The following is a 9,928-nucleotide window of genomic DNA, read 5'->3' as shown; positions in this document are numbered from 1 at the left end:
CTAGTGTTGACCGCAAATACAGCATATGGGGAAAAAAGAAGTTCATTTTTAAAAAGTTATTTTGTTTCATCAGTTTAGAAAGGTTTGACATGTAAACTCTCTCCTTCCGCGAGACTTAGTTGTAATTCGATCGGAATCTGCATTCAAAGTTTTTCTACAACTAGCTTAATTAAATTATGACATTTTTTCTTGAGATTTACCGAATTTATGTCGTTTTTGCGACTCTTCCTCAGCTTCATTTTCTAACATTTTCGTTTCCTGCTCCACATAGGTCCCGAGTTGCTACGAAAGTGTCTTCAGCAAAGTCAATCGCATTTGAATAAGACTCATCACCAGGTATGAACACAAGAAAACGTTACTTTTTTTCCCCTACTTAGAGTAACCTTAAACATTCTAACAATGGGAATGTTCAAGGGGCACAATGAACATGATGCCACAATGGAAGCTCAAAGTACTTCGCTAACATTTATCATTCTAAATGAAAAATAATCGAATACACTTTGTGCTACAATGTTATTTATTTTACATTGGTTTCTCACTTTAATTCTTTATCATTCTATTTTTTTTAAATATTCAAGTAGATGTTAATGATAATAAGGTAATTTAGCATTTAAAGTACAAAATCAGAACAAAAAGGTGATTTTGGAATCTCTTTATTTAAGAGCTTAGCAATAGTGATCATGTTGAAAACTAAAGGGATTTTGCAGACCATCAGTGGTTCGGAAAGTTTATGGGTCATTCTTCAAAAAGTAACTTTTCTGTCACACGCCGTTACAATAAAAACTTTAAGAAACAATTCATTTAACAATGATTTTTAATTTCATGAAAAATATATCTATTTAAACCTGCCAACAATTTTTTAATAATAATTTTTATTTAGTACATTTTTGATTCACAACATGTAAATTCTCACCTCCGTGGCATGTCGCACATGTGACTGCTTATGATGCTTAATAACTTGTTTAATTAAAAGTATATGCATATTTATTTATAATTCCTTTCAGAAGTGTCTCAAATACTAATTGTTTAAGTGCATTTAATTTTTTAATATTGTGTTTTAGTTCGTTTTAGTAAGACAAACTGTGGCTACTGCCACACTTTGTGCCACACACACTACATGCCACACAATAAATTATCACCTCCATTACCTAAACACAAAATGCCATTCCTCATTAACAAGTGGCAGTAATGACATCAAATTTTATTTTCCATCATACAAGGGAGCCCCCTTGCTTATTTTCAGCCATAGTTAAAGTTGTGAGATTTTTGTCGAAAAATAAAAAGATAGATTTTGTTTGAAAAAGTTAGTGTTGTTATTCTGACTTTAAGCCGTACTTTAATTAAGAGTGCTTAATATTATATTCCCACTAAGCATTAAAATAGCTGATTGTTTGTACAATTAACAAAATTACTGCTTTGATATTGAATTGGCTTTGATTTTTAAGCATTGAAAGTTTTTTTTTTTTTTTTTTAAATTTCCGTGAACAAGGCTTTTTTTATTTATGAGTAAAATAATTGGAACTTAGCTGGGCCATTGTTTATGGTAACTTCTAGTAGGTAACACTTTTATGTAAGAATGAAAAAAAAAAAAGAAAACAGAAGGTTACAAAACTGAAAAATATTTGCGCTGAAAAGTTATGTGTTCTGGAGAATGACACTTATATTTTAAGGAAAAAAATTTTTCTTTCACTGTTCGTCTCCAGTGTTCATAAGGGTTATTTCTATTGAAAGAAAATTTAAACAATCAATTGTTCTGGTTTGAATTTTAAATATAACTATTTTAAATATAATTATTTTACTAAACATACTGAAGTAATAAATTATTTTTAAATAACATTTCATTTCTGTTGAAAATTGCAGGCCATTTTTAATCTTCTTAATTCAATATTCAATTTAGTAATTTCTTCATTTTTCACTTTTTTTTTTTGCTTTTAAATGATTGGTAGCTTAATTAATAATCTCAATAATTAACTTTACTGCGCATTTTTAATGCATTTCATAATGTCCTGATTTATGAGTGTAGCTCTTATTGCTTGTTATTATCAGGGTTTGAAAAATACATGATATTTTTGAAAATATCCCATATTTTGATATCTATCCAATATTTTCAATAAGCGCAAACTGAAGTTATTATATAATAACTGCATCCTCAAATCCCTGCTGTTTATTTTCTTAAATTATAATTAAAATATATAGACCTATAATTAATGTTTCTTTCACTATTTATACATAATATATATTTTATGTTAAAAATTTACGTACTTTAAATAGTATTACATGTGACTGATAACTACAATAATTTGTGAAATAGGATAATTTAATGCGAAAGACCAAAATATAACAACTAAAGTTGGTACTGGCTATTATATTGGTTATTGACTATTATATTCACTTTATAAATTGATTACTATGCATGAGCCGTGTAAAAATCAATGAAAAACATCTCTGTATTATATAATGAATTAAAGAATTTTCTGTAAAATTTAAACATGGAAAACGTATTTCAAATCATATGTTACATTGTTTATTCATTATTGTAACGCACAATTATATGTATTTCAGGAATTATATTTTACTTTTAAAATGTTGTTTATTCGAATTGAGTTATTTTAACAGCATCTGCTTTACTGAATTTTCTCTTGTTCTCTACTTTTACATAACTATATAATGCAGATATAAAAAATATGCATTAGTCAGTGCGCAGCCATAAATTATTTTCCTTTTTCTTACCAACCATTAATTTTTAACCAAGCATTGTTAAACTATATTAATATTGTAACATTACTAATAATTTTATGAATAAAAATAAAAATAGAATATTATTTTACTGATATATTAATGTATCATATGTATAGCATGTATTATTTTCAGTTATTTTTAGTAATAAATGGATAATATTGATATGATTAATACATATTATTTTAATATTGCAAATCTCGCAGTTTGAAATGATAAGTATCGAAAATATCAAAATATCATGATAGTTTCAAAATAAATATTGGATATGTATTGACTGATATATATACATAGGCAAACCTTGGTTATTATTGCGGTAATTTTCAATCCACATGGAGTTCCACATTTTTTTGCAAACTGGCATTTTCGCTGAAAGATGTGTATTTTCCCTATCTATCTAAATGCCCTTCGCATCCTCGTATTCCGATCTGAGGGGGGATAAGAAACTCTCTTGGTTTATAGAATCACTCTTATCAATTTTTAAGTCTTTGTCATCTAGTTTTTCTGTTTTGTATTTTCATTGATGTACTGTTGTCTTAAATACTTGCCATTTGAAGTTAAAAAAAATCTTCGATGTTTTAATATTGTTAGTACATGTTGTTCTTGTATGTTGCTTATCTCTGTTTTGCAATTTCAGGAAAATGGTGTTTTGTTCTTCCTTGGAAAATAGTTTTCCGGCTGTCTTGGTTATTTATCTGAAACTGATACTCTGAGGTAGTTAGTATACATTTTTGTAGTATATTTAAGTGTAGTATATTTTTTACATTAGTATTTGGAATGATGATTGATTATATGTATGCAACTAGTACAGGGGTCGAAGTAGTCCTATATATCCTATATTTCCTATATTTTCAAGAAAAACATCAAAATCGTCCTATATTTCCTATATTTTTGAAAAATGTCTTGTATTTCCTATATTCCCGTTTTTTGTTGTTGTTGAACCAGGAGAACATTAATTGTACAAATTTTGGTGCATGGTGCACTAAAGGAAAAGATGATTTTACCGCTTTTTGCCATTTTTGCTACTGTTCAGTGCCCATAAGCAATAGTGGATTTTCGCAATTGAGGCAGCATGCTAAAACGTTCAAGCATAAAGAAGACTCTGAAAAACATCAAGAGGATCCTTCTCAAGCTCTGTTTGTTCTTAATACAACTGTTACTGGGTTCAGTTTAGATATAGAATCAAAGAACAGTGGAATTAGTACTTGGGTCATGAGTGAGGAAGAAAAAATAAAAATTTTCTTTGTTCAAATTTTGTTTAATTATTTCGTCTATAACGTACACTTCTTGTCAAAAATTATTCTTTCAACTACAGGAAAGTCATTTCCGATGTAAGGAATAATTTATTTGAGTTTTTTTTTAAATAAAATCATCGATAAGAATAAATAAATAATATATGATATGTATTATTTCTTTTTTCATAGCAAAATTATTCATATAATGTGTCCTATATTTGTCCTATATTTTTTTGCGGAAAATGTCCTATATGTGACAAGTCGGTCACTTCTACCCCTGCTAGTATAACACTCTTTCATTAACCAGGGTTTGTTATTTTATTTATATTGATATATGTCTTTGAATAATGATGCATAAGTTTGTTAGAAAAGAAAGTTGTCTATTGAATGTGTTTAGTACTTGAGCCATAACAGCCTCCTCAAAGCACCTGTTTTTTTGTGAGTATTTTATTTTATCTGATGGAAACAGTGTTTCAAAAAATATTAAATTCAGTGCTCTTAATTTACTGTTGCACGATGCTGAATGGTGGCTTTGTATTTATGTTATAAGAAGCAGCATTGCCCAGCGTTGCACGGTCTACCTCAAAAGTAAAAGTTGCATCACGTGACGCATATTCAGCAATCAGGGTAAGGATAAAGCGATAGTTTCAGTCTTTGTGCAACTATTAATATGAGCTATGCTGTCCATAGTTTATTTAAAAACATGCGTGCAACCCCCCAACCCCCCCCCCCCCCCCATCTCCTTTTTCAGTGTAATTTTTTTGTATAGTACTAAAACTTTTAAAGTAATCTTTTAATTCCATCAATGCAGTTTTTTTTTTTTTTCAAATTTTTTGTTATTTTACTTTTTATTTTTGTAAATTAAATAGTATTACCATAAAATTGAAGCACTGTACTTGTTTATTTTGTTTCATGACTCAAAAGCCAAAGCATTTAATTTTTAAGCTTTAAACTAATTTCAATGCAAAATTGCTCTAAAAACAATTACCCATAAGTTAGAAATGTATTCACCATTTTGGATACAATATAATAGGTCGGCAAATTGTGCAAGACAATTCATCTCCCTCTTTGTGAAGAAAAAATTGGTTAATTTATTCATGGCAGCAATAACAGTTTATTTTGAATTTAAAAAAAAAATTGTTCGCAATGACTTCGATAGAAAGCATATCATAAGATAATTCAATAAATTAGGCAGACCAATACCAAAGAGCACAAATCCCAAATTGTGTGTTTTGTACTTGATGAAATGAGCTAATAGCACATGAGCGACTCGTACCAGGAGGGAGGGGGGGAAGAGGTGCAATTGCCCTATCACTTTCAAAAGTTTCTAAGTTCAAATTTAGCCGTTGATTGAAGAAATGATAAAATTGGTTGATTCACGTGTTTAAAGATAGAAGAATCAAATTAAGGAGTGTGTTTTATCTTTTCCTCAAGTTATCTTTACTAAGATTATAAATGCGAAAGTGATTTTGTTTGTTACCTTTTCACACCTTAACTACCCGACCAATCATCATCACATTTGCTACACACGTCGTCAGGGGTGCTAGGGCGAACATAGAGTACTTTTTGTTTAGATAAAAAGTAATGCATGATTTTACTCCAATTTTAAAGATAATCGTAAATTTGAGTGTGTCTCATCGAAAAATGGTCGTATTTGTTCCATTTTTGCAGCATGTTAAAGCCCTTAAAATGTGGCACAGTGTAAACTTTACCCGAAGAATGAGGGATAGTTAGAACAACACCTAATTGTTCATTTGAAGTCAATTTCATATTTTAAAACAAGGCTTATCTTTATTTTTAAACTATTCTCCGCAGTTTTTGTTTATAGAATTACAGCAAGCTCAGCTGTAATTACCGTGAATAAAGTCAATAAGATGTTTTGATGCTGTTGCCATTTTTTTCTTGAGTGAAAACAAATAAAATTCTTGCGTTTGCTTTGAGACTTTTCCTGCAATTGAGATATATAAAATTTTCCCCCTTTTGTTTATTTTTCCACTACCTACTTTTTTTTTTACTGCAAGTACAAATGTTCATGTATTTTATTACTGAGAATAAGGGAAAAAATTACCATTCATTAATTTTGACTTTTACTATGAAAAAAAAAATTAAATCGAAAAAACTTTTTTTTTTTTTTTGAAAAACTCGAAGATTCAATTTTGAACAGTTCAAAAAAACTTATCATTAGCGCCTACGGCGAAATTCAAAGCAATTTCGAACTGTGAGGCGAATTTGCTTCAAACAAGCTTTGTAGGAAAAAGCTTTTGATGAAAAACTTGTTTATAAAATATCTTTTCTATTTGAACAATTTTCCGTTCAATTTTGAACTGTTCAAATGCCTTAACATTAGCGCCTACGGGGAAACTGAAAGTCAATGTAGATTCTGTATTAGAAGGCGGATTTACTTCAAACAAATTTGTTGGAAATAGCTCTTGACACCAAACTCCAGACTCCGACTCCGAGAATTTAGGGACACCTGACTCCGACTCCTGTGCCCGATAATTAATCGGACTCCGACTCCCCGACTTCGACTCTGACTTCGTAGCTTTGGCAAAAATTTTTATACGGAGGACAATGACTCCGATTCTTAGATATTCGACTCCGACTCCTTTACCCCAAAATGAGATTGACTCCGACTCCGCAGCTATGGTTTTGACTGTGAAATAATTATTATTGATTTGACTTGTTGTTTTAACGCTAAAGTTTTAATTTAGGTATTCAGTTTTCGGCGAATAAACTCGAAGTCATTTATGTTTCTACATAAAGATATGCGCAGACGATTTTTTTTTTTTTTTTGACAATGAAAATTATTTCTTTAAGTTGACATTTTATTTTTATTTATTTATTTTGGTAAGTGCATTAATTCATTTAAAGAATTGTTTTTGGCAACAGGGGAAAAAGATAAGTTTTTTTTTTTTTTGATATGATGTATTTATTTTAATGAGCTTATTAATTTTAATTATTGTTTTTTCGTTTTGAAAGCTGTTAAAGATTTTTTAATGGAAAAAAGTGTGTTAGCTGCTTTGTTTAAAAGTTGCTGCTATTTTATTTGTTCGTTTTTTTTTTTTACTTATCTAATTTTTTTTAGATTACTGAGAAATATTTTATTCTTTGAAATCAGCTTAAAGTATTTTGAAAATATGGTTGAAAACATTTGCGATTTTAACTATTTTTGAGAATATTGATCAGGTACTAGAAAGTAGTACGGGTATACGGGAAAGTAGGCTCGTCTAGTTCTAGACAGAACTTCTTGTTTTAAACATATTTTACTGTAATGCCTTTTTAATTCATTTACTGTACTAAGGATCTGTGTTTCAGTAAAGTGTTTGTTTTTTAATAGGTTCAGATTAAAAGTTGGCTTGCTTTTCTTCCTTTTGCACATAGCTATGTCATATGTTATGCATTTCAGTCCTCCATTGTAGCGTAATTTTGTGTCTGACAGATATATTTAATTGTTATTTACTGTGCAACCCTTTAGCACTTATGGTTTTAAAATTTACAGGTTTTTTTTTTTTTGACAAAATAAAAAATATGGCTAAAACTTAAGTCGAAACTTATGCAATCTTCCAAGAATTTCTTTTCCAAATCCCACCCCACCCCCACCCCCTTTTTTCCCCTTTTCACCTAAAAAACTTCAGTCTCTGAATTTCTGGTCCTGCACTGGCTTGATGTAGTAAATCCCAACTCCTATCTTAAAAATCCCTTTTACCCTCAAATTTCTGTCCCAAAATTTGTTCATGCAAGATCACCCTTATTTTATGCATAAGTGTCCAAATTTTACTCTTTTCATGTTGAAAACTGTGACATGAGCCTTTTTTCATAATGATCGAGTTTATTGAAATTTCTGGCCCTTTTTCTTTTGCTATAATTTGCCGTTATCTATAAGCTAGCTAAAGATACCCCTGAGTTAGTTTATATGTTCTGTATAGTTCTGAATTTGGCTTAATATATTTTAAGTTTTCTATATTGATGTGAAACTTTCTCTTTTTTAGATAAATCCTTACATTGCTGGGGCCGATGTCCAGAATCGCTGATAGAGGCAGAAGAAGCTACAGACTCTTGCAAACCTCGAGTCCTCTCGTACTTGCATAGAAAAGTTTTTTCTGCCATCGTGTGCGACAGCGAAAGCTGCAGCATCCCCGATGATGATGCCTCCGAAAATTGAACTACGGACGAAACTGAACCTTTTCTTTTTCTGTTTGTTGAAATTGAGAGTAAAATATTGTCTTAAGATAAATAAATACCTTTGTGCTGAACAGTAAAGTAAGAAAAAACAACGCCAAAAAACGCACAAATTGCCAATTACAGCAAACACGTGTTTCGGCGTTACAGGAAACGCCTTTTTCAATGCAAAAAGTAATGAGCCTATGGATGAAAAGACATCCGACAAAAGCCAAGAGCTTTTTGCACTGAAAAAGGCGTTCCCTGTATCGCCGAAACACGTGTCTGCTGCAATTGGCAATTTGTGCTCTTTTTTTTTTTTTGACGTTGCTTTTTCTTACTTTATTGTCTTTTAATCTGTTTTTTGTCATCATTTTTATTACACACACACACACATTAATAATAAAGTAAAGAGCTCTAGCCTCTCATCTGAGTCATTGAGAAATGTGATCTGAACAGATTTTCAGATCGAGCCTTAAGCTTGATGCGATTAATTTCTTTTTATGGCTTTTTTTTTTATATAAGATGCTACGGGGCTCTGCCCCCTGCTCGTTAACACTCACCAACCCCTAAAGATTGCTTTGCAATCTTATTTGATTCGCAAACATTTAAAGCGTCAGTTAAAAAGAAAGATTAAAAAACTCATAATGAGTGGGTCACATTGAGTCATAATGAACCCTTTGGATCAGAAAGCACCCTTTCCTTGGGTTTTAAAATACCGTGTACCAACTTGCAGAGCCGTAAGGGCTAAGGGGCTCCTCAGCATTGCAAAACTGCGGTTTGTACGTTTGAAAAATCGTTTCATATTTGTGGTCTCTGGTAATATATTTTGCTCTGTAGGTCGGGGGGTTGAATTGAATTGAACCTAAGATTTTCGGTTAAAATCGAAACACTTAGTTTGTAAATAAAACAGAAGAAACATGCGAATCGAAAATACGCCAAATGAAACATCAATAATTTTAATGGTGATGATATTATTCGAACTTTAGTTTATTTTTCAGGGCTTGTATTTTTTTTTCCTTTGGATATGGAAGCTTAGTTTTTCTACCATAGGTCAAGTTAGATCTGGAGTAAAAAAAGCTGCTCTTTTTAGTGGTGTCAAAAACAAAACTGTGGGACAACTCTTTCGCTTTTTACTGATAGATTTAATGAAGAAAGTAGTGCCTAACTTTCTACTAAGCCAAAAAAAGTTTGAGCTAAAAACGCTAATAACTCCTGCCGTATTTAAGTTAGAGCATTGAGACAAATTGAGTAGACAGAGGAAAATTCTACCCTTTCCAACTATATATAAAATTAATATATTCAAGCAATTTTTCACCCCTTCAATAGGCAATTTACGCGGAATCTGAGCTTAAAAAATTAATTAAAAATAAAAATAATTCAAATTTTTAAAAATAAAACCCCAGATGCACACTCCCAGACCTCAAAGTAATTTTGTACAAATTTTCAAGTCTATGGGGTCTCTTGGACGCAAGTATGCCACAAACTTCCTTCCAGAATTTCTTTGAAACTTTACTTTTATCCAGGGCCGATCCTAGCAGGTGTGCAGCGTGTGCACCGCACAAGGGCGGCCGCAGGCCGCATTATATAATTCTTTTAATCAAGCAAAATTCCTCAAGAATTTCTCACAAGAAAAAATAATAAGTCAAATAAATATGCTGAATTTTAATTGTTTAATTATCAACGTAAGCGCCGATTTCCCGACAGCATAGCATAGTTTAAGAAAAATAAATTGTTAGGGAACATTGTGTTGGTTTATTGGTTGCAAAATTTGTGACAGAACCGGTGCTCGGCATGGA

General features: G+C 31.0%; 1 long non-coding RNA gene across 1 annotated transcript; it reads left to right on the top strand.

Annotated features, from left to right (window-relative positions):
• Positions 1-278: 278 nt before the first annotated feature.
• On the top strand, positions 279-8,115 carry LOC129216025 (uncharacterized). The gene is made up of 3 exons (XR_008580157.1): positions 279-336; positions 3,374-3,450; positions 7,961-8,115. It is a non-coding gene; the product is annotated as an uncharacterized LOC129216025 (long non-coding RNA).
• The last annotated feature ends 1,813 nt before the right edge of the window (positions 8,116-9,928 follow it).

Source organism: Uloborus diversus, chromosome 2 (genome assembly GCF_026930045.1).
Source record: "Uloborus diversus isolate 005 chromosome 2, Udiv.v.3.1, whole genome shotgun sequence".
Classification (NCBI taxonomy): Eukaryota; Metazoa; Arthropoda; class Arachnida; order Araneae; family Uloboridae; genus Uloborus; species Uloborus diversus.
The sequence above is the reverse complement of the archived record's forward strand: the minus strand, read 5'-3'. Positions and strand labels throughout refer to the sequence as shown.